Raw genomic sequence first — 26,541 nt, 5'->3', positions numbered from 1 at the left:
AATTCCACACCAAAAGAGGAGGAGCTGGCCAGTCCACTTGTGAAAATGTCATCTAAACAGGGAGAATCTTCACAACCACTCCCTACAGAGGACCTGGAAGGCTGTCTAAATAACCTGCATGGCAATCCTTTAGTATGGTCACAATGCAAATGCAAGCATTAAAGTAGCATATGGCAGAGGCTCTTTCGGGGGTGTAAATATACATCCAAGTGCTCAGGGAATGAGTGTCCACAAATGAGGACACTATTATGGCAATGATTCGGTAAATGGGAAAAGTCAAAGAGCAACAGACTAAAGCAGAAGAGGAGGAAATCATGGCCTTTATGGACAGATGCGCTGTTAAGACTTTAACAAGATACCTCAATATACGTCACTCACTGGCACTGATCACCTACAATGAAGACAAATCAGGCATTGCTGATACTTTCCGTTTACACGTTGGTTCCAATACAACTCCAGATCCCATATGGTTTGAAAGCCAGTAGAAGCATTCTCAGCAGATGAAGTGCCAGCCAGACAATGAGAAGATATCAAATTGACAATGGCTAGAGTAAGGGATAGATGGGAAAGACCAAGATCTTCACAAAAGACAATTCAGATATCACCCCGAGGCACACCTGCACCATAGCCAGGACTGAAAACATGGAGAGACATGGTGACCTATGATTTAGTATAAGCTTGAGTAATTTCTCTTTTTCTACAGTAAGTCATTATAAGATTTGAATGACTTTATTAATCATCCTTAGGCATGAACCACCCAAATTGATGACTAGAAGTAAGAGGGACCAGGGGGGTGGAAGGGAAGGAGAAATGTGGGTCTTGGCCAAGCCTGGGCGTAGTTCGCTGAATTTTGCTATGGGCAACTCCGCGAAGTTACAAAAAACTCTGCGAATTTCCGCACATGGCTGAGTGCATTGCGAACTGCAGTTTGTTCTTGTATTCCTGCCGCTCAGGTAACAATTCTATCCGAGCAGCAGCTTGCGCTCGCGAACTTACCATTCGCGCTCGTGAACTTACCATTCGCGATCGCGGACTTACCGTTTGCGATCGCAAGTGGGGAAAAAGCTCTGCTGCACATCGCGAAGCAAGGTTTTCTGCACTCCACAAGTTCCGGGGAGTGCAGAAAACTCCGTGAACGGAGCAAAGTTCACCCCCATGGCTAGGCATGGCACAAGCTGGCAACACATTGTTAGACTTTTAACTCCTGTGCTTACTGGGGGCTAAGGGGTAGAATTTTCACTTGGAGTTTTGTTGTTACTCCACAGGTGCAGAATACACCGATACTGTCTTCTATGAATGCATTTGATTGGGATACAAATTGATTACTCAAACTTCACATCCTCAATAAACAGAACAACTCATGGGTAAAAGAATGCTAAAAATTATATTGTGAAATATGCAAGGAATTACCCAATCAAAAGGCATAAGATATCAAGAGAAGTGATGGAAATTCTCCAAGATGTGATCTGTCTCCTTCAGACCCACCTCCGCTCCTCTGATTCTCACCTTATGAAACACAAACTGCAGCCATTGCAAGGTTTTTTAACCACTAACAAGAAAAGAGGAGGGGTCATAATTGGATTACACAGTTACTTACTAATACACAAATCCAAAATAGTTAAAGACACAAAAGAGGGTCACATCCACTACTTGGAGGGACAGAGGACTGCTGGGTGCTTAAATATCTAAATACATATGCCCTGAATACAGCTCAGGGCCCTTTTGCAGCCCAGATGCTGGAAAGATTTAGAAGCCTTAGTCCTCACAAACTGCTTTGGGTAGCCAACTTTATTGTATCCCCATTCTTGTGGGTGTCAATATAGCTTAAAACTTTAATTGTTAAGCCTATCACTTATGGATTCAGAAGCAATAATAGAATCGAAAGTAGAGCCTACGTAAAGAGATCCAAAAGTCTTATCCAGGGTTCCTGTGGTGTCATTTACACTGTTTTCAAATCCCATATCCCAAACAACTAACGTCCGGTTCAGTGCCTTCCCATAAATGGAGTGGTTAGTGTATAATTTGATCACCACGAACTTCTGTAACCTCACAAGACACGCTGTCCATTCAGTGGCACACCCTAATATTAAAATCACCCACCCAATACATCCTTAGTGTTTTCAAATGAACGGCAAAGAATTCCTCAATTACTGTCTCTGGCTCTTCCACAACAGTTTCCATCATCCCCTCCAATTTATTATTATAGAAGTTAATTATCAACAGATCCGAGTCATTTTGTCCTTCTATAATTAAATACTCACAAGCGAACTTTAAGACTCTTAAAACAGAGTGTATTCTCCACAAGTGTATCTAACTCCCCCCCCCCTTTGCCCTGTCTGCTTTAGCTGTAACTGCTGGAGTCTGGAATGTTCTAAAGCCATCCAATGTAATATCTCCTGTCTCAACGGTTTCTTGCAAGCAGGCTATATCATATATATTTATTTGTTTTTGCCACACTATATCATTCTGTTTCTTGTTAAAAACTACGATATTGCAGGGTATCATTTTAATTTTCTTTGGGCCTTCACTCTTACTCGAAAGTTTGATGACTTTCTAGAGGGTTAAATCTGTTGCTGGTACTTAGCGCAATGGGGACTCTTCTTGATACTGAATCACATTCGGCTAATATTAAATTATCTTCTGCAAGGGACCCTTTTCCAACCCTACAGACCTCACGAAGATTGTAAAAGTAGCCCAGTGAGAGAGCAAATATCTGTGTGCTTCTTGATGGTGCCATCAGTAAAAGTCCCAGTAGATCCCTCACCCAGTCCTTAGTATTAACATTTTGCAGACTACAATCCCCCCGCAATTGATTTGCTTGACTGGCCCACCCTAGATACTCACCTGGCCATGATCATGTGCCTGTGTTTGAATGTAACCCCTCTACCAAATTCTTTCAGCCAATGTAGTGATTTCCCCATAAGCTGCTCTGTGGATTCGTACTCCATCTTTCTTAGTAAGGGCGCGTTTACCAGAATGGGCACTAGTGGGTTAGCTTGAGATGGAAGAGTGAGGGATGAAGCATTGCTCAACCCACCCCGAGCTCTTTGCTTGCTATTCTCCCACAACCCGTCCCCTTGGAACACTGTTGATAGTCTACCCCTGTCTGGTAAGCTCACTTCTTTTTTTTTTTTTTTTTTTTGGAAAACCTTTATTTACGAGCAAAGTACACAGCTATTCAGCCTTACATCCCGGAGGCTAGGCAGCATTATAAAGAGAGGATAATCAGTGCACACAGTGCATATTGTAAAATCGTACGAGGTTTAGTTGTATGTTATAAGTGATAAATACGTAAATTAAAATACAGTACAAGAGCACCAGAACCAGTGCGAAAAAGGCAAGGCAAAAGTACCTAAATGCGACAGTACCCAGCGCAGGAGAAGGCTGGGCCTTGAGCCCAAAGAGTACACGTGTGAGCAGTGCAAAATGGACGATATCGGGGGAGAGGAGTACAGGATGTGCAATGTAATGGTATTTGGGTTGGAATTAAAGGCTAAGTGGAAAGTCGGAAGACAGATATCACCCCTGTGTTCGTTCCAGGCCCCCCAGATCTTCAGTCACTTCTTGAGTTTGCCCCGGGCCACGTACACTGTTTTCTCACGAACCATGCACCAATCCATATTGGCCTTCCACAATTCCACAGAAGGAGGCGACGTGGCTCCCCATTTCTGAGCGATGTCACGCTTCGCTACCATGTTTCCCAAAGTGACCCATTGGGTTTGTGTGTTATTGTAGTCCGTGGGGCCCCACACATTCAATAAGCAGCGCCGGGCCTCAGCCGGCAAGACGATCCCAGTCACCTCACACATCACCTCGTGGACACGCCTCCAGTAGGAAGCGACCGCGTGGCACTCCCAGATAATGTGCATGAAGGTGGCCAGTGCACCACATCCTCGCCTACAAAGTCCGTCTATCGAATGGCCCATATGGATCAACCAGGGGCCGGTCACGTACACTCTATGCAAAATCTTTAGTTGGACCAAGCGTAGTCTAGCTGGAATTGCCACTTCCTTGGGGGATGACACCGCACACTGCCAATCTTCGTCATCCATTTCAACTCCATCACGCACCCATTGTTCCCTTACACTCAGAAGGAGGTCCGTTCGGACATTAATCAGTTTTTTATAAACCAACGAGATGGCACTGTCCGGCATATGACCATCCAGCACCCTATCTTCCAGCGGGGACGACTCAGGGACCTACTCACCCACCGGCAGCACTGCCAGAAGGGCGTGTCGCAATTGGGCGTACCTAAAAAATTCCGTCGCTCCCAGTTGAAACTCTGTTTGTAGAGCGGCGAAAGATTTTATCCCGCCCTTGGTCATCATGTCGTAGACCTTGGAGATACCAATGAGGTCCCATCGGTCAAACTCCTTGGTGTGCCACAATTTACCCAGTAAGTCCGAGTCGTAAAGTGGGGTGGCCAACGTGAGTCTCCCCTGCCATCCCTGTGCCTTTGTGACAGCCCTCCATATGAGTACCGCTGTCCTGGTCGGGCCCGTCATCCTTCCATCCAGAGATCTCGAGTACAACGCCCTGTAGTATTTCCCGTCGTCAAGGAGCCACCGGTCCATGGCGTACCCCGGACCATCGGCTGGACCGTAGAAACCATGGTTGAGGGCAGCTAGTTGGGAGGCCCAATAATACATCCGGATATCAGGCAAAGCGATACCTCCGTCATACCACGGAAGCGTGAGTTTGGCTATAGCAATACGCGGTCTGCCATCCCAGAGGAGGGCCCGCTGTATGCCCTCGACCTCTCTGAAGTACCCGGAGGGGACTGGGTCCTGGGTATTCTGGAGCGCATACAAGAATCTGGGCAGGGACATCATTTTGAACAACGCCGCACGCCCAAGCAGGGAAAGCGGCAGCTTCCGCCACCCCGCTACATCACGCCGAAGGCGTGCAAGAGGGGGAAGCAAGTTGTTCGCATAACGTATCTGGGCATCGGTTGAAATATAGATGCCCAGGTATTTAAACCCCTGCCTCGCGATCTGTATGGTGCAACCCCTGGGGAGCCGCGAAGTCTCACCTCTCAAAATGTACAAGTGTGATTTTAACCAGTTGATGACCAGGCCTGAGTACCTACCAAAAGTGTGCAGCACGTCGCACACCACGATAAGGGACTTGCAGGGAGAGGTGAGGTAGAGCAAGATGTCGTCCGCGTATAAAGACACACAGTCCTCAAAGCCAGGAGACCACCGTATTCCGTTGATGTCTGGGTGAACCCGTAACCAGGCAGCCAGAGGTTCCAGCGCCAATGCAAACAACAAGGGCGACAAGGGGCGGCCCTGTCTGGTGCCCCTGCGGAGAGCAAAGGATGTGGACACTCGGCCGTTGACCGTAACATTGGTGAGTGGACTAGCATACAGAAGCCTGACCCACCCTATAAATTCAGGGCCAAACCCGAACTTCGTCAACACCGCCCACAGGTAGTTCCACTCGAGGGAGTCAAAGGCCATCGTGGCGTCCAAAGACGCCAGAACGGCCGGCTCCCGGAGCGTACGGGTCCTCGCCATGACCGCGTGGAGTCTCCTAAGGATAAGGGCGGTGTTGCGGTGAGGAATAAAGCCCGACTGATCCGGGTGAACCAATTCACTGATTGCGCCCACCAGCCGATTGGCCAGTAGTTTAGCCAGGATCTTAGGCTCAGCATTCAACAAAGAAATAGGGCAATACGATTGGCACAGGTCTCTGGGCTTCCCTTCCTTATGTATGACCACAATGGTGGCCAACCTCTGGTCCGGGGGGAGCGCGCCCATCTCTCGCGCCTCCAGGAACATGTCCCGCAGGGGCGGGGCGATGGTGTCAGCTTTTATTTTATAAAGCTCCACCGGGAGGCCGTTAGGGCCGGGTGCCTTGCCGGACCTCAGAGAGCATATAGCTAGTGCGACCTCGTCTGCAGTTATACCTCTATCCATGTCGTCGCGTTCAGTATCCGACAGACACGGAAGGTTCACCTCTCTCAAAAGGGCGTCAGAGTCCGCCTCAGACATCTCAGAGACTGAGATGTAAACGGACTCAAAGTAATCAGCAAAACCGTGACTATGGCGCTGGGATCGGTGACAGCCAAGCCATCCTCCCCCAGCACCTCGGGGACCATCCGGGAGGTCATCTTCTTTTTGTCAAGCCACGCAATAAGCTTGCCTGCCTTGTCACCGACATCATAGATCCTCCCTTGCTGTTCTCTGCCCATAGCCTTGGCAGCGTCAGTAACGGTGGCCCGGTACTCAGACTGCTTAAGTGAGAGAGCGTGGAGCAGGGCAGGCGTCGGATCAGTCTCCAATTGGGAGTTAAGTTCCTCAATCTCTGATTCTATCTGCACCACATCCTCGTCTCTACGTCTGCGTGCCTCGGCTATTAAGGAGAAGGCTTCGCCTCTCAAGACAGTCTTGAAGGCCTCCCATAAGGATACCGCTGACGTAACCGAGCCCGTGTTATCAGAAAAGTAGAGCTCAATGGCTTTAGACAGGAGTCCACGAGTCTTAGGGCTACGGAAATACCATGGGTTAACCGGCGCCACTCTCTTAGCCACCACGATGTCAAAGTCGAAAGACACCCAGACCGGAGAATTGTCCGAAATACCCCTGGGCATCAGACAGGCCCCAGAGACAGCCGACGCGTGGGCCGCCAAAGCCAGAACGTAATCAATCCTGGAGAGGCTACCATGTGCTCCGGAGTGAAAGGAGTACTGACGCTGGGTGGGGTGAAGAAGCCTCCAGCAGTCAATGAACCCCATAGTATCCAAGAAGTCAGGAAGCCAGGACTGCCCACTCCGAAGATCTCTGGATGGGTGTCTGTCTAAAGTCCCAGAGCCAACCGCATTAAAGTCACCACCAACAATAAGCAAACCTTCAGGCAGACCCAAAATGGTGCCCCCAAGATCCTGAAACGTAGTCGTCTGCAAACCAGGGGGGACGTAAACAGAAACCAAGACTAGGGTACGCCCCTCCCACCTACCCGTCACAGCGACGTAGCGTCCCCTCTCATCAATCACGCTGGATTCTACCTCAAATGGGAGTGACATACGCACCATAATCCCCGCCCCACGGGACCCCGAAGAGAACCCCGAATGTGCCACCATCTTGAAACCTTTCCTATTAAGCGCGTGGCACGTGTTCCCTATCAAATGAGTTTCTTGCAACAGAATGACATCAGGCATACATCTCTTAAACATTTGCAGCACCACACCTCGCTTAATACGATCCCCCAGCCCGTTAACATTCCAACTCAGAACATTTAACTTCCTACCCCCCATCGTCAATGTAAAGGCCCATGCCAGCCCTGCAGGGTGGCGTCGCTACTACACAATTAGCAGCAAAACAGTTTCCTTGCCGAGAAACAGAATAAGGAAAAAGGAAAACACATAGAAAACAAACAACCCATCCACCCCCCACCCTGCACCCCTGCATTAGACTAAAGAGCCTCCCCAACTAGCAGTGTGCCTGTCGCCCCCAGAAAACTACTCTACAAAAAGCCCCTAGAGGAGAAAGGAGTCTGTCCTATCCCCCCCGTTTCCCCCGTTCATAAAGCGAGGATAGTAACAAAGAATACAATACTGTGTTAACCGACTGCCTGGGCAGTCTCATTGTCCGAAAAAGGTCCAAAGGATCATTCTATTCTTGAGGATCGGGGCCACCAGCTGCCCCCTCTGACTGTTCCTCGGGTTCCTCCCGGCGCTGAGGCAAAGTGTCCAGCCAGTCCCCGACGACTTCAGGCATGTCGAAGAACAATGCACGGCCATCATGTTCAATACGTAGTTTCGCAGGGAACAGCATGGAGTACTTCATTCCCAGCTCTCGTAGTCTACGTTTCACGCCCGTGAAGCTTTGCCTCCGCTTCTGCACCGCTTGGGTAAAGTCTGGGAAAAAGTTAATACCAGCATTTTGAAATTTCAGCGGTCCACCTCGCCTGGACACCTGCAGGATAGCGTCCCGGTCCCTAAAGTTGAACACGCGGGCGATGATAGGACGCGGAAGGGCCCCCAGCTTCGGACGGCCTCCAGGCAGTCTATGAGCTCGCTCAACCGAAAAAAACTTGCTGAGGCCCCCAGGGGCCAGGTGGTTCTGGACCAAGTTCTCGACAAAGAGATCGGTGGCATCCTCCTCGGCCCCTTCCGGAACACCGACAATACGGACGTTCTGGTGCCTGGCACGTCCTTCAAAGTCATCAAGCCTACGGGCAAACAGCGAGTTCGCAGCTTTCAGGTCCCTGACCTCTGATTGCAGATCCGATACATCCGAGGTCAGGCTTGATGTTTTTATATCAAGGGACTTAACCCGATCATTGGTCTTGCCCAAATCGGCCCTGATCAAGTTGACCTCAATGGCCATCGTGTAGACCTTGTGCGTCAATACCTCATGTTGCTTGTGCATCTCGGCTTTTATGCCCGCAATGGCACCCATGACGTCCCGGAGGGTTGGGGCCGAGTCATCCGGCGACACATTTCGATGCATGTCCTTAGGCCTCGCTGCGGCACCGGGTGAGCCCTTTGGGTGGGTATAACGTTCTATGTTGGTGGATTGAGAGAAAGTTGATTTTCTACTGGTCCGGGGCTTCCCTCTGTCGGGTTCACCTTTGCCCGCCATGATAGGCGAGAGGCCACCACGATCGGGAAAACCCCTTGGCCCTCGCCGAATCACCAACCCGACGAACAGCAGCAGCCGTATGCCCCGTTTGTTCAGCACCAACAAACTACGGAACTCCGCAAGCTTCGCATCAAAGCTGGACAGTTACTCTCTTTCCATTCCGCCACCGTACGGCTGTGTCGCAGTCGCCAATTCAGGCACGGGCGCTGACGACGTCGTCGTCCCCAAACTTTCACACGGTGTAGCTCCACCTAGGGACCTTGGATTTTCAATCGGACAACGAGTCCCGTGTCAGCAGTAGTTCACCAACAGTTTCCCACTTTCGTGGGGCAGGATAGATGACAGGATTAATTCAGAGGATCGGAGGGGCTTCGGAGCTCCGAGCTCACGTGGCCATCTTGGTTGCCCGCGAAGCACCTTCTCCGTAAGCTCACTTCTTGGGTTGCGCTGGGAACCCGGTTGCTTGGAATACTACAAGGGGCTGGTACTAGCCAGGGTCTTATATGATGACGGCCGTCCCCGCCAATTTGCTTGTGGCCTATTGAAGCTGCATCTATACCAAGCGGCGCTTGCTGAATGGTTGCTTGTGTATAATGGATCTGGGTATCGGACATGCCACACTCGAGGTTCCCTTCTTCCCTTCCATCCTGAGCTGGGCACTGTGGCCACGGGATGTTCTTATATGCTCCACCCTTCTCCATTAATGAAGCTAGATGTTCTATCCCTTCTAAGCGCAATATCACAGGCTGGATCACCATCGATAAAGCCTGTTTGATCTTTTTAAATAAATCATAGGTTGTTCCATTACAGGGATCCAGAACATTGGCCAAGTCAGCTCCATTACACACTGTTTTTGTGGGCCTGGATGGAACCTGCTGTCACACTCCACCCCTCTTTTGTTTACCCAGAAGTTCTTTTGGGGAGGTGACACTGGTGTTTGGGGTCCCCGGGATTCTTGAAGAGATTGTGAAGGCCCAAGTGCTAGAGGGTCCGGGATTACATTGGCGGTAAGGTAAACCCTCCTAGAAACACCCCCAGCCGTCTCTCCAAGGGATAGTCTATGTTCTGTAAGTTCAATTTATTTGGTCACAGCCCTTACCGTGATGGAGTCCAGCGTTGAGATAGTTTCTGCTCCAGGTTCTAGTTGCTTGATCTTTTTTTCCCCATATCGGTCCAAATCTTAAGAACTGCTACACGATGTTAAGGGGGTGGCCCAGCCCAGCCTCTCCAGGATCTGATGGGCAAAGATGGCCTCTCACTTGTCTCCGGCTTCGCCCGCACCACAGGATCATGCTGCGCTTAAGAGCATGAAGGGGGTGTGGCCCAACCCCGGGGCTTGTGAGTGATGCAGTCTTCATTCCTGGACCGGGGAAAAGAGTGTCCAAAACAGAGCATATACACCCGCCGCAGGAACACACTGAGCTTAAGAGCACAAGGGGGCTTGTGAGCGATGTGGTCTCCTTTCCTGTACCGGAGGAAAGAGCATCCAAAAGAGAAAAATCAATGTCCTTCCTAGGCTGTAGTATGTCTTCCAGGTGCCACCAGAGAGAATTCCCAAGAAGAGGGGTCCCTTGGCTACCCCCATGGGCTCCATTCGGAGGGCTCCGGGTGAAGGAGGCTGCTAACCCCCAAAGTCAGATTCCATCAGTCAATCTATGTCAGAACCACCGATTCGGAAAGGCTGTCCGAATCTGGCATCGTAATCGCTTGGTCGGAAAGGCGGAAGATTAACCTGTACAAGTCAGCTCCGAATGACTCGGATCCTCTGAATGCCATTCGGAACCGACTTGGAAATTCCGAATGCTTACCGAACATCGTAATCAGTTGTTCAGAAAGCTTTCCGAATTGGTCAGAAAGACGGGTTCTGAATCAGATTCGACAGACCCGAATTCGATTCGTAGCCTTTCCGAATGACATCGTAATCGACCCCTAACCTGGCAACCCCTTACAACAAGAAATAGACTCTTATCTGGGCATTGAAAAAAGCTAAGTTGCCAGGTTAGAGGTTGATTACGATGTCGCTGGGAAAGGCTATTAATCGGATTCGGGTCTGCCAAATTAGATTCAGAACATGTCTTTCTGACCGATTTGGAAAGCTTACCAAACAACCGATTACGATATTCGGTAAACATTTCCAAATTATACACATCTTCTCCAATGTGGCTACGTTTTTTTATTGTAAACGTGATATGCAGAAACTGTTAGCATTAGCCTAAACTTTTTAGTTTGTGCATCAAAACACTATAGTCTTTTATGATATAAGTTGTTTGTTTTTTATTGCAGGCTTTATAAAGTATTATGTTTTACATTTAAACATGCTATATTTTTTGTAGTTCAGTTCAATTTTAATGAATTTCGAAACATCAATAATTACATGTGCATACAACCCAGAGAACAGTGAATCTTGCCTTTAATTTAAAAATAAAAAAACATAACTACTTCTGCCCTGCACTTCCCGCCCCAATTTCACACACATTACAAGTAGCACCCTCAGGGAAGAGACCCTGTTTCTACAAGGACTAAAACCTGTGTATATGATCCAATTTGGTCACTGCCGTTACTTGCTTATGTCTGCTTTTCAGTCAGTCTGTGGTTTTGTAGGTAAACCTAGTATTATTCTTAAGACCCTTAGGGCATGACAACTCAAAAATTAAAAGTTGAGGGGGCATGGCCAGTAGCCTATCATGGCAGTCGCAACCTAGACGACCTTCTGATCCAGCGCTACCTCCCCCTGCAAATTCTGTCATTATCTATTCTGACCACAACTTTTGATGCCTTCCCACGAACCTTGAGGGATGGACAGTCTGGGAGAGCTTCCCCTTCCTGGAGCACAGGTAAATGGGGCTGCCCTGGTGACGAGAATCGACGCCAGGGCCAAGTGGCTGCGGTGCAGCCTGTGTGGAGGCAGACCCGGAGTCGAGGAGAGAGCTGACTGCAGAGGTGAACGGTTGGCTGATCAGAGGAGCTGATCCTGCCTGCATGCATCTGGAGAGTGTGGAGCTTTGGTGCTCTGATTCCCGAGGGGTGGGGATTCTAATTAAGAACTCTGTCCCATTTATTCCACATAAGACTTGGATCGATCTCTAAGGGAAGCATGTAGCTCAGTCTGGAACATGGGGGGAATCCCCATTAACCTGCATTCAGCATATATTCCACCCGGTCACTAATGACTTACATTACTGGAACTGGGTGAACTCCTGCTCCAGATGGCTCAAGGAGTTATAGTTATGGCTGGGGACTTTAATGCCACCGTATCTGAGGATATCAACAGACACTCTCAGGACTGGTGTACCCACTGGGACTCTACACTAGCCCACCTTTGTCAGAGCGATGGGACTTGAAAACATTTGGCGTCTTTGCCACCCGATGAAGCGCCAATACACCTTCCTTTTGGAGTGCACCACAGTCGCTCTAGACTGGATAAGATTTTCACCCAATCCACCTATATGACTCTTGTTGCTAATATACGTCATTTAGCAAGGGGAATATCGGACCACTCCCCCGTGTTGTTGGAACTATGGGGAGCTATGGGGACAATCCAGTAAACCTCAGGGACCAATTGCCATTAACGCCTGGCATCTCACAGATAAAAAACTAATGCATAAATTAGAAATGGCCACAGTCTCCTACTTTGAGGTCAATGAGAGTTCTGTTGATTCACAGTCAATGCTCTGGAAACCATATAAGACAGTGACCAGGGGTCAGGCCTACTCCCCAATCGTGGGAGGTGGGAGAAGAGGCAGAAATAACTCCTAGCTCTGGAGTCGGAGATGCTGTCCCTGGATTGGCTGGAATGACAGGGGTTAGATGCAAACAATAGAAGTACAGGGACTCAGCTGAAGAAAGAACAAAGATATCCCACATACTGACCCAATGTTGCCTATATGACAGGCAATAAAATGGGAAAGATACTGGCTTAGATGGAGAAGCATGACCAGGCAAGGGAATGGGTCCTGCAGATTACCTATGAGAATGGAGACACTCGATCGGATCCAGAAGGAAAAGCCAACACATCTGCTGCTAATTATGAATACCTTTACTCCACCAAAACACACTACACACCCTCCTACATTAGGGACTTTCTGGGTAATATAAAACTCCCTCCACTTACAGAGGAACACAAACAATTCCTCGAAGCAGACATACACCCTCATGAAATACGCCACGCACTGCGTAACTTGAAGTTCGGTAAAGCAATGGGCCCAAATGGCTTACCCTTAGAACATGGTCTTGGTCAATGAGTTAGAACCCCATATTTTAGAAAATGTGATCTGAGGTGCGAGCCATCGATCGCCTTCCAGAGGATCAACACCTACATTTGGTGGGCCAGGCTGCTGATTACATACCGCCACTACTGCGGCAGGTGCACGAGTTCGTCTGAATCTTCAAACTGAACTCTGTGCCACAGCCCGGGCGGTGCCCTAGTTAGTGCATGTGTTTCCTGGCTGTAGATACAGCAAATTAAATAACGAGATGTAACATCAGTGACTTTGCTGGTTACTCGGCCACAATGAATAAAGGGTTTCCTGGCACAGAATCTGGCCAAAATATCTGAATGGCTCTTTTTATGTAGCCTTGCAGGAAAGTTGTATATGATCCTCAGGAGTGGTAGAGGTGGTGACATTGTCTTCAGCTGCACCTCCTTTCCACCATAGTGATGTCCTTAAACTAAAAAAAACCCAAAAAAAAAGCACATCAGTAACAGTGGACCTGGGGCTCTTTGCAGGGTGACCCCTAAAAAAATGTTGCCCTCACTCCTGTTTTCTGAAGCCATTTTTGTTGGCTCTTTGGGCGCTGTGCATTTACCACCGCTATCCAGTGCTAAAGTGTTTGCATTCTTTCCTTTAAACATGGTCAAATTGGCTTATGTTCTATTGGAAGGCTTTAATGTATGTGTAAGTCCCTAGAAATGTGGTTCTAAATGTACCCAGGGCCTGTATATTAAATGCTGCTAGTTGGCCTGCAACACTTATTGTGCCACCCACTGAAGTGGCCTAATTAAACATGTGTAAAGGCCTGCCATTGCAGTCTGTGTGTGCAGTTGTAAAACTGCCATTTTTACCTGGCAAAATGAATCTTTTGCTAGGCCTTTAAATATTCCCTTTTAATGCAAATGTCACCACTAGGGCAAGCCCTTCCAAACCCTTCCAAAAGGCAGGGTGCAGTATGTAGGGTGTAGTGTTATTTAAATGGTTGGGCATATACTTTAAGTTTTATATGTCTTGAAATAGGCAAGGCTCATTTGCTATCCTTGTTCTTTGTGTGATTATTAGAATTTTTCACAATCCCTTGACTTCAGTGATGTAACATTTATGGCTACACCCATACTCTGAAAAGTGTTCCCGTGCCACTGGCCTAGGTGCCTTTGTGTGAACTTTTTATGCTTATCTGGCCTGGGTGCCATGTGTGACGTTTCCCTGCTTTCTGGCCTCGAGAAGGCATCAATTGTGGGTTAAAATATAGGTGTACCTTTGTTAGTAGGTAGTGCATAACATCAAAACCCATGGGTGGTTGCTTGGGAACTCCAACATGTCACCCTTGAAACACACTCTTGACACAAATTAATTCAAAGTAGTATGAAGTGCGATTGAATATAACACTTGTTTGAGATGAGATGTTTTTACAGTATTTCATATTAGGGAAATTGCTGCAGGTTATACTAACCATTTAAAATGTCAAAATGCCCACAATATTAATTTTGTGCACTGTTGCACTTTACATAGGATGCTTTATTTTAGCACTGTTTACAAAACTCAGGATATAAAAATCTTTTTTTTTTTTTTAAATTTTGTTTAATAGAGCGCGAACTTGACCCATGAGGGTAAGAGAGCGCTTTACACGGTATACATTGTTGAACAAACAAAAGGTTTAAAGTGCAGAGACAAACAAGATCAACATGTATGGTTACAATCACCGTCAGAGTCAGTAACAAAACAAAGATCTCATATGTTCTCGTCGTGGGGAGTTGGTGATCTGGGAAAGCGGTAGTCATAGAATAGTCCGGCACAATGTGGTGGTTGCGGGCAGGCCTTAGGCGAGGAACTTTGTCTTGTATATTTTTTCCTCTAAACCTTTGCACAATTGTTTGAGTTTAAGTGCATTTTTAAATGTATTTATACTATTTTATATTAAGAATAAATCAGTTATATTTAAATTTGCGTTTCGTGCTCGACATTTATTATTTTGGTGTTCTCTGTAGGAATGTCTGTTATTTATGACTGTTTTGACTGGGTATCCTGGGGCATCATAAGGTCATATTTCACTATGCTTTAAAAGTTAATTAATTAAATTTGTAATGAAAAATGTCTGTGTTGAACCTCCCAAACTCCCCATAGTAGTGGTCACTCACTACGCTTGCTCACTACACGCCGAATGGGGCTGGTTTCACTTATAATTTGTGCTCTCTTCTTCACTACATTTGTGTCTATTTTTGGTGCTCTCTGTAAGAATGACTGGGTAACCTGGTGCTCTTTAAGGTCATCATCTACTAATTACTGTGCTTTAAAAGTTAAAACAATTAAAAATGTAATGAAAAATGTGCTGTAAAGTGCACCATTTTGATCTGTCTTCTCCCAAAATTTTTTGGGGGGAGATCCGCCCCCACCCCCAAACTCCCCGACTAGTCCTTTGGCTCACTTGCTACGCTTGCTTGCTATACTCTGGATGGGGGCTGGTCGGGAAACATTTGCCAGGGTTGGTTTCTGTTCCCAGTCCAACCCTCGAGCAGCTGAGCAGATGGACAGCATGGGAAATTCAAAAACGGGATGACATTTCATAAAATAACAGCATATGTCAATATACACTTATGGTAAAATGCTAGTATTTACCAGTGAATGTATTGTCATGTAATATTTGGCAGCTTAATTAGCTAAAACACAACAGACATAAAAGTACGAGTGCGTGTCTATCAGTTAAATAGATATGGAAATGTACAGTTTTATAACTTTATTTATACATAATACACAAAATAAATATGGATAAATACAGATAAAATGGCCCACAAATAAATAGGGATAAATACAGATAGAAATGGACTAAAAATAAATAGCATAAAACTAGGAGCTCTAATCATGAAGCACATTTTCCCTTCTTCTACGTCTCTCTAAGAAATTTCCTGACGTTGTTTATAGATTTTAGCTTTGAGCCAAGGTCTACTTCTTATGAAGACTACTGGAGCCAGACAATTACTACACCCATCCCTATGCAACCACTTCATTCCAGTTATGAAAGCTCCCCGCTGACCTTCCATTGCAAGACAAATCTTCTTTAAGCCACTCTGCTTAGCCTACCGGGCCATCTCCAGCACAGTGCTATTCTTTATACAAGTGACTATTTGGTAATATGCACAAATTAGGAGCATCTGCTCTATCATGGCACCATCACTACCTGTACAACATTTCAGAATGAAGTTCATCTGTAGTCCATCCTTGTCCATTGGGACAGTCGTACCCTGACGCTCGCTACTGCCAAAGATAAGAAACATCCAAGATCATATTTAATTCATGAAGGTGGAAAAGATCTCATTGTTCCAAAACAGATTACCTTCTCACTCTAAACTATCAATTCAATTCAATTCAAGAATCTTTATTCGGTGATTAAAAAACACCATAAAAGCACACATACATATACATAGATAAAAAAGCATTAAATATTAATCTAGATCCTTGTACATAGATAATACAATAAAAATACCAACATACAGGGCCGTGAGTTTAAAATAGAGAGTCCCAAGTCTTTCATTCCTCTCCCCTTGTCATCCTTAGTCGGACCGCAACCTTGATAAAATTCATAACGCAGCACAAGGTTAGCGGGTCAGAAGCTTTTTGCAAAAAGACTAGTGCATCCCTGGCGTGTTCCAGTTGAGCTTTTTTTAAGATATTTACTAGGAATCTGCGCCTGGGCATAGAAAAATAGGGACAAAGCAAGATAAAATGAAGGGAATCCTGCGGAGACCGATTGTCGCAGCCGCAGGGTCCCTTCTGCTCAATTGACGTGGTGAAACCTGCTGGTGAAGCCAACATAAAGGGAAGTAAGTTCATTCTGAAACAACACATAAGGAATCTATCCTGTGTATTATGCACAAGATACAGATAGGGCTCCATACCCTCCACACTCTTCACCAGATTATAAGCCCTCACAGATTTTTTCTCTCCTTCAGCCTCAGCTCGGCATTGGGTTTTCCGCTCTAGGAAAATTTCCCCTACTTGTTTCTTGTGCTGTGCTGTGATGGTTGTGGGGTTCCTGAAGAGGTTTCCAAACCCTAGATCCTCAAGGGTGTTTCTCACATATTTAAGCCAGGGGATGCGCATGCAGTGAGTCCTACCTAAGCAGTCCAATAGAATTTCTCTGCTTAAGTGCGCATCTGGATTTACCCAGATTTTTAGCCAGGCCACAATTGGCCTACGTTTTAACAAATCGACCAGGTATGGCCTCCCTAGCTCCCTGGGAGCTATGAATCCAGCAGTACTGGGTGGTGCCCTCAGGATAGATTTCAGGTGTCTGTTTTCTTCCTGTTCAATTCTAGTGGTGTTCACAAAGCCCCAAACTTCTGCCCCGTAGCTTACTTTGGAGCATGTTATGGAGCCGTACAAGATCATCACCTGTTCCGGACTCCATCTGCCCAGCCTCCTGCCATATCCAGCTATTGCCCCATTAGAGGCAATCATTTTACTACAACGTTCTGCCACCAAGGAGTTAAATTGAAGAGCACCATCAAAGGTTACTCCAAGATAGGAGAACGTTTTAACCTCCTCTAGACAATGGGTGCCTATTGTATAAGAAAATTTAGAGGAAGGTTTTTTGCCTGCCAGGAGCACGTATGATTTGCCTAGGTTGACAGATAAGTCCAGGTTACTCATGAACTTGACAAACCCATCTATCAGGATTTGTAGGCTTCGGGGTGTGCGTGCAAGCAGGACCGCGTCATCTGCATAAAGCAGGACAGGGATATGCCGCGTCCCTACCCTTGGGGAGTCTGCCTTTAAGCCCAAAAGAAACTGCTCCAGATTGTTAATATACAGGGAGAACAAAAAAGGGGCAAGAATACAACCTTGTCTGACTCCACTTTTACATGGAAAAGAGTCAGACAATCCACCCTCCCTGTTAAATCTAACCTTAGCCGTAGTGTCGCTATGCAACTCTCTCAATATGGTGATTAAACCACTCTCGATCCCCATGCCTGACATCATGTCCCACAACTTCCCTCTATTGACGTGATCGAATGCTGCTGCCAGGTCCATGAATCCCATATAAATGGGTTCATCACTGGCCAGAGTATATTTGACAGTCAGCATATATAGGTTCAGGCATTGGTCACTAGTGGACCTCCCTGACCTGAACCCACATTGAGTGTCCGAGAAGATGTTGTTCTCTTCGGTCCACTCGGACAGTCTATTCAGAATTGCCCTTCCCAGAATCCCAGAAGTTTAGCCGAAACGTCAATCAGGGAAATAGGCCGATAGCACTTGGGATCGTCCTTGTTGCCCTTTTTGAAGATTCGTACGATGATCGCTTTAGATCCTGATGGGGGGAGACCGCAGGTGATAGCCGTGTTTAAGACCCTAGTCATCAGTGGGGCCCATAGTTCTGTATTACTAAGAAACAGGTCAGGGGGAATTCCATCCATTCAAAACAATGCCAGACCCTGACTTACATGAAGAAAAATTAGGTTAGTCTTCCACACAAAGATAGAAGGTAGAAGGAGATGTGGCTGCCTCTCACCCCTTTTGCTTCACTCCATAAGCAAGCATAGCAACACATTGGTGGCACTCCTCCACTGTTCAAGAATGACATTTGAACTCTTCCAACATACCCACATTCTACCAATTGAGCACAATGAAAGGAAGACTGACTCAGTCTTCCATCCGCCCAAAGTCCGTTACTTAGGTAATAGTAACACTTTGGATTTACAGTCCTTTAAACACAGAATCACTAACTAAAAAAACAAGTTATTATTCTTTATTTCTATTTTCTTTTTTTTTTTAGAGGTATACATTGCTCATTCTCTGAAGAGTACTAGCTTATTTAATCACTGTTTATTAGACATTTAGAGGCCGAACATTTATCCGGACCTTGCACCTCACAGGTGCTGGGAAACCATGCCTCAGCTCTTCATGGGATAGTTTGTGTCCTCCTGAGGTGACTATCTTAGAACCGTTCAGTATACTAATCACAACAATCAAAGGCTTTATACATGCTCACCCAGGTACTGTAGAAGGTGTAAAGTAGAGGAGACAGCAAAATAATAATGTGGAGTGCATGATGAATCCTCAACACAAAATAGCCTTCAGCTAGGTCTTGCCTTTCAACCACAGTACTTTCCATTCTGAGGCTTGGAAGACCATACGTAGGCCGGAAAAAGTTAAATGCCGAGTCCCAGAAAGTAAAGTGTTGTTGACAAAGGCCTGGACTGGCTATAGATGTCACACATTACATGGGGCTTCTGGTCACTATAAACAATTTAAATATATGTGGACACAACAACACCCTAGTAACTTCAACAGTAGTCATGTTGTGTGTATTGCACATCCTGAATCTAAACGCTTTACTCTGTAGCAGACTTACCAAGGTTTAAATAATTCTAAAGAACCTACCAATTCACTGACTGCTAGCCTCGTGTCCTATGATTGTTGCTTTGATTCCCTCTTAATTAAGACACCAGCTCTAGATCACAGCTGTCACTGACCAGACAGGCCTTTTATTCCACCTGGCATTTCCCTTTTGGGATGGAGTCCTCGGAGGCCGGTTTTGAAAACATATTTTGATGTACACAGCAGCACTACAGGGGAAATCTGAAAGTGTAGATACTTTTCCTGGGTATGGGAACTACCCTTTTAACTGTGTTACAGGTTGCAAGGTTTTATGGTGTGTGTGGGAATTTGTGTTTCTTTGTTTTTCTTGTTTTAATGTTGGCATATGTTTAGATTGCGATTTTTATGATATTTTTGTTTTATTCCTTGGTGCTTGAAGCTCGATTTTATCTGCTGCGTTTGCGCTTAATAAATACAATAAAATTACTATTATGAGTGGAATCATGAGTGGCATTTGTCCATGAGGTGCACGCTTTGGTGAAAAGTGGAGTGTTATGTATTGAAGGGAAGTTGACTTGGCACTGATAGTCAATAAAACTTTATTTGATTTTGCCAAAGAAAATCATAAAAATACAAGGCACACATATGCACAATATAAAAACATCAGCAAGCACTTAATAAAAGAACGAACACAGATGATAGGACCATACAGGGTACGAAAAAAAACTCACTCAGCGCGATCTCAAAAAACCTAAGGGAAACTAGGAGAAAAAAACACACATTAGGTATAGATATAAATCGTAAAAACAAAAGCGCTGGTCTCACTTGCATAAAAGTTATGGGTGACAAAAGGGGCCATATATATTTGTGGCAGCCAGTTGGAGCCTTTCCACTCGACATCAATGGTTATCCACTGACTGCTGTATTACAATACTGGCGGTCTGAGGGAAACCTCGGGGCAGCGGGCGGCATGATAATCCCAAATTGTCGGCAGAGCCAGCCTTGGTTCCGCCGTCTGGATTACGATGTCGCTTTCCGATTGCCATGAAAAGGCAGGCAGAATGTGACTTTGGGGCCCCCAAGCAGGGCTTGCTAGCCCTCCGCTATGGGGCCTGGAGGCACATATGGTGCATTGGATGTTTGTAAACATAAATTTTTCAATTGTAGCTTGTGCTACAGCTCTGTTCAACCCGCTGCACAAGCTGCAATTGACAAATTGATGTTTCCGGCCGCCCATAGAGCGGTCACATCCAAATACTGCAGGAGAACCGCCGACCTATGGTCGAGTGGTTCCATTCCACAACAGTGTCATCTGATCAACATTGTAATTAGGACCACTGCCACAAATGCACACAGGTAAATTAGAAACTTTGAGCCAGCCTCCGTTAGAAAACATAAGCTGAGGAATAAAATGTAGCCTAAATAAGGTCAACAGTCTTCAATAGTAACTGAACATATCTACATTTAGGTAGAGTTCAATGGTGCTCATGGATTTGACCAAAATAAAATGGTGCATGGAACACTTGTTCAAAGCAAGTGCCTTGTGCACTGCTGCCACTTTGGAGATAAAGGCCCGCTTTACCCAGGTAATGTTCGCTTTAACAATGTGGCCCTGATCATAGGAAAGTTCTGGTCTCCCTAAATTTTTCAGGTTACACAAAAAATAATCCCGCCGGGGAATGTGTAACATGTTATCCAGGCCCATGCAATCACATAAAACAAGCTTATTAACCCCTTTGCTGCGGATGACAAAGCCAGCTCGTCATGGGCGTTACCTGCGCTACGCGGATGACGAGCTGGCTTTGTCACAAACCGCGCGATTTTCAAATTTCAGCGCACAGCGGGAAAACCCGTAGCGCGCATGCGGTTAAGCTTCAGCTCATCCTTCAGACACACTCCCCCCTCCCACTGGCTGCATGGCACTTTACAAACGAATACCATTATTATTCTACATACATATATTCAATAATTGCAACAAAAAGCAAAAAGCATGAAAAAAGAAAATTAGGTTTCACATAAGAAAGTACATAAATAGCATAGAGAACATAAACAAGGCACCTATTGAGAAAAATAAATTAACATTTCAATCTTCCCACCATTCTATCTTTTCTTCCAAGTTTCCTTAGGTTCCCATATTCTTAAACATAATTTCCTTCCCCTTTTACCTTTTCTTGCATATATCTCCCTCTCCATGTTATATATAGAGAGGAGCCTGGCCAACCGTTGATGAAAAGTGGGGGGCACTGGATCTTTCCAAGCTGTCACCACGCAGAGTCTCAACACTGCCATTGCTATAAACAAAAAGTTATTGGCTACACACTGCCCATCCACTCCCGGGACCACCCTTGCTGGCGACAGTACTGTAGTGATACCCATCGCGTTTTCCCTAAACTTTTCAATTTCCTTGTGTAAGGGGAGCCATACTGGACAGGTAGCAGACATGTGTGTCACCCCTGCTTCTAAACTATTACCGCGCGGGCATGTGATTCCAGAAATACCTCCCCGTTGTGCAATTTTTGCTGGCGTGTAATAGAGTGAAAAGATAGTTTTGTAGTGTTGCGCCTGCAAGGCTGCGCAGCACAGTGTATTTCTCCCTAATTCTAATGAGGTTAGTCTAAAACAGAGCCACCCAATATTCCCATGAGGACTGGGTATATATTATAAAAACATACAAATATGTCCTAATAGGATTTGTTTACAATTCAAATTTCAAATCATTGATTTGCCGCCGGAGCGGGCCTTAATTACATAGAGACAAGGAGAAAAACAGAATTAAACTGTTCTTTATTTTTATCTAATAAAATTATTTCTTTAGGTATATGACATGGCAACAAAAAATACTACTCAATTTGTGAAATCAATTTAACAGTAGTATTAGACACCTTCTGCTGATGACATGGAGAAAGCCAATACCATGATCTAACACTTGTTTTCCATGTTAGCACACTAAACAATCAAATGAATGATACATCCCTGAGCAAAATATGTCAGGCGTCTGACATCGACGCCTGACATCTTTTTGCTCATGGATGTTCTGGATGTTCTGACCGTCCTCTTCTTTCCGATTTCTTTGATGAAGTTTGAAAAGATCGAGAGGGACGTGTATCAATATCTTGAAATCTGTCAGGTTTTTTCAAATTGTCCCTATTTCTAAGGTTGTATCTTTTTTCAGACGGCTCCCATTGTGGAGACTTGCCCCCCCACCTTCTGGAGATCGATTTCTTCGTTGGGGAGACCTTCCTCTGGAGTGAAACAGTGGAGTATTCTTTTGAGAATTTAGATTATTTTTAAAGAAAGTCTTTTCTGGATTTTCAATTAGTTAAGGTTTTACTGGTTTACCACCCAAACTATCTCTGCCTAATTCTTCATAGGATTTTTCAATTATTTTAGCAAGTCCAAAAGGTTGGTCTGCTATATCTGTCTCTTTCAATTTTTGGCGGATTGCCACACATGCTGCTTCCCCTTTTATGTTGGCTAATAATATAGCCTATACCTGCTTAAAGTCTTTCAGTAATTTCATACCCAAAGTTAAAGCAGGTTCTGGACCGTATTCATTTTGAATCCGTCTTAGTACATCTGGTATAACCGCCATAGACGGAACAGCTTGTTTTTTTGTGTAGATAGAAGCAAAGACTGTGCCTCAAGTGTCACAGTCCTCCACATGTGGTGCGATCCCCATTGGACGACAGATAGTCAGAATTCTGTGTTTTTCGTGAGGGGTAGTATCAGGAAATACTGCCTCTATCTGAGTAATTTTTTGAGCTAACCAAAATGGAATTTGTTCCCGTTTTGCTGGTGTTTTACCAAGACATGATTGTATATTCTGTGGTGTAATTTTGTGTTCCCCTGTTGAGGGGTATTTTGTGGAATTCTAATAGCAGGTTGGACTGTTGAAGTTTGCTTGACATATTGGACCAATTTTCTATGTATTTTAAATAGTTGTTTTAACTGAACTAAAAGTTCTATGTACTGGGGTGAATGTATGACATTGTTCTTCATTCTGTCCATCAAAACACCATGCCACCTATGCATCTGTTTGGATCGACACACATTGTCCACAATTAAGTGTTATTAATCTAAGGAATGGTTTGTTGTTGGTGGTTCTCACTACTGTGAAAAGTGCTTTTGAATGCTCACCATTCCATATAATTCAGGGGCCGGTTTTTTAATTGTATGCTATGAGAAAACAGTTATGTAGCAAAAGTCTTGGATAGAGATTATGTGATGGTGGTGAACTGTTATTGTTCTGTAGCTCTGAAGAGGTTTTGGGGTGCTCCCTAGAAGACGAAACATGTGTTGGCTACAGAAACAAGAAAAGAGTCCAACAAGAGATGAAAAAGAATAAACAAATGAAAGAATGTTTGTCACCCCAAATGGGACAGGTATGCCCAGACGTGGGTCCCGTGCTCTCCATGACACTGGAGTCAAGCTATCCTGGCTGATGAGGGCTGAAAGCCCAAAACCGGTCCTAGGATGCTTCTTTCCAGTCCAGGGAAGACCAGGCCTGGCAGTTCGGGCTGGACTGTTCCCATTTGGTGCAGGGCCAAGACTGATTTGTATATGCCTGGGTCAAAACTGGAATGGCATTGTGAGCAAAAAAATGATTGATTTAGGCCCGGATCTCTGAACTGAGGGGAATGTATGAGTTTGTTCTGCATTCTGTCCATCAAAACACCATGCCACCTATGCATCTGTTTTGATCGACACACATTGTCCACAATTAAGTGTCATTAATCTAAGGAATGGTCTTGTTGTTGGGGGTTCTCACTACTGTGAAAAGTGCTTTTGAATGCTCACCATTCCATATAATTCGGGGGCCGGATTTTTAATTGTATGCTATGAGATAACAGTTATTTAACAAAAGTCTTGGATAGAGATTATGTGATGGGGGTGAACTGTTATTGTTTTGTAGCTCTGAAGAGGTTTTGGGGTGCTCCCTATAAGACAAAACATGTGTTGACTGCAGAAACAAGAAAAGAGTCCAACAAGAGATGAAAAAGAATAAACAAACGAAAGAATGTTTGAGTACTGGCAAATTACTTGGCTCCATATGCATTGATTGACTGTTTGATTTAAATTGTACACTTGACTTAGCGTGTGCTAATAGATTTGTGTAGTCATTATCTGATTTGCATAATCAGTTTTTGGGGGAGTAGGGTAATCACTTCCCCCTCTTAAAGCACTGCATGTAAGGACTGTTTTCCAATTAACTGGGTAAATACTCCTAGTGGACTGGCTCCTGAGCACCATTGCCCATCAAATCACCCATTCTTATCTTGTGTGCCTAGACTCACACCCTCTAAGCAACAAGATGCCTTCCCGGGCAAAAGTGCACTCTACAAATCTGCATAACATAAGATTACATAGCATGACATGACCTGACATAACAACATACCATAAATTAACATAACTTGCTACATCACTACTTGGATGACCTAGCACTGTTGCAATTCAAATCCACAAAAAAATATATATTATTCACCAGACTCATATTTAACTTTCTTCATATATTACTCTAAAATGTATTAACAATTTTATTGAGAGTATATCAGCCTCTTCCATTTTTCATCCCTCTGCCTTATACCCAACCATTCGGTGCTTACGCCCTTTCTTTTTACTTGTACATCTAACGTGCCCTCTAGTGTCCTCCTACTAAGCAACTTTCCTACTGTATCCTGTTTGTACCCCACCTTGTGTCCTCCAAAAGTGTGCCCTGCAGCTCCCTTCGCCCGACCCCCCCCCCACAGAAACCCCTCCCCCCCTACAGGCAAATAGGTCATACATGACCTATGTGTAGCTGCTGTGTGCCCGCAGGTAGCCGCGTCCCCCCCTCCTGTCAATATCCTTATTCAATTTCAGTACCCCGTGCCCCCTTCTGCCATATTGTACCCTGCCCTTGAGCCATCATAAGGTAATCCTACTTGAATACCTACGCCAACGGGTTGAATGATCGCGTTAAAAGACAACGAGTGGCAGCCTATCTAAGAACCTCAGGAGCGGACTTCATGTGTTTACAAGAAACACATATAGAAGGCAGTATGGGGTATCTTTTGAATCAGCTAGGATTTCAGGTGTTGGCACGCTCCAAACAAGGGGCAAAGACAGAGGGGTGGCAATATTGGCTAAAAAAAACAGGTAACAGTTAGGAAAAAAATCCTTCATTCTAAAACCAAGGTACGGAGCTGATTAGACCCTTAGAGAATTCTGGAGTCAGATTCTTGGCAAAACTTACTTAACTTAAACTGCAACTCCCTTACTCCTTCCCACGTACTAGGCTTAGGTTAGGTACACTGGGGTAGGCGTATTTAGAAGCACCAGTTGAGTACGTTTAGTCAACTTTTATCATTGTATGTAATTGTATATATTTTATCCGTTTAAAGTATCATATGGCTCAGAAACCTTATCAATGCTTTTACAGTATTATTTCATAATACTCCTTTTACTGTACGCACTTTACTTTATGACAAGTATTGCAATTGTGGCAATTCATTTCTCTTGCATGAGAAAGCAGACTGCTCAATAAATAACACCTTTTATTGAAATCGCCCGTCTCTCTATTTCTCAGCACTCCCGTGAAACTAAGTATGCACAATTGACTGAGTGAAATAGCTATCTATTGTTTTCACACGACTCTGGAGATATACTCCTTATTCTGGGGGAGCAAAGTTGTCATGTTTATGCGGTTGTCAGAAACGAATCCCTTCTTGTCTATTCAGGGAAGTTAACTCCTCCCTGTTCATTCGAGAAAGTTTCTAGTGACCTCTGAGCTAGCTGGCATACCTAATTAAGTCTAACATATTCAGTAGAGACCTAGTCGACCTCAAGCCTACGTCAAAACTGCCGTTTATGTTATTCCAATGTGCAGAGCCTACACTACACTACAAAACCGGTCCCAGGGCGCTTGTTTCTGGTCCAGGGAAGACATTGCTTGGCAGTTCAGGCTGGACTATTCCCATGAGGCACAGGGTTAATACTGATTTGCACATAGCTGTGCTGAACTGGGGTGGCAAAGTGAGCTAATGAACGATGATGGATTCAACCCAGCTCTTTGACTGGGGGTAAGTTTCTAAAAAGTTTCAGCGCTCCCTCTGTCATCTCCTTGTGTTTGCTTTGTATGCCCTAAGTTGGCAGGGTTTGCCGAGACGTGGCTAGCTTGCTCACTTTGCCACTGGATTCAAGCTAGCCTGGCTGATGAGGGCCGTTAGTCTGAAACCAGTCCCAGGATGCTTGTTGCCGGTCCAGGGAAGACATAGCTTGGCAGTTCAGGATGGACTGTTCCCATGAGACACAGGATTGAGACTGATTTGCATTTAGCTGTGTCTGAACTGGGGTGGCGAAGTAAGCTAAAGAACGATGTTGGATTAAACCGAGATCTGTGACTGGGGGTGAGTGTCTGAAAAGTTTCAGAGCTCCATCCATAATCT

Source organism: Lissotriton vulgaris, chromosome 3_1 (assembly GCF_964263255.1).
Source record: "Lissotriton vulgaris chromosome 3_1, aLisVul1.2, whole genome shotgun sequence".
Taxonomy (NCBI): domain Eukaryota; kingdom Metazoa; phylum Chordata; class Amphibia; order Caudata; family Salamandridae; genus Lissotriton; species Lissotriton vulgaris.
This window is presented reverse-complemented; position numbering follows the sequence as displayed.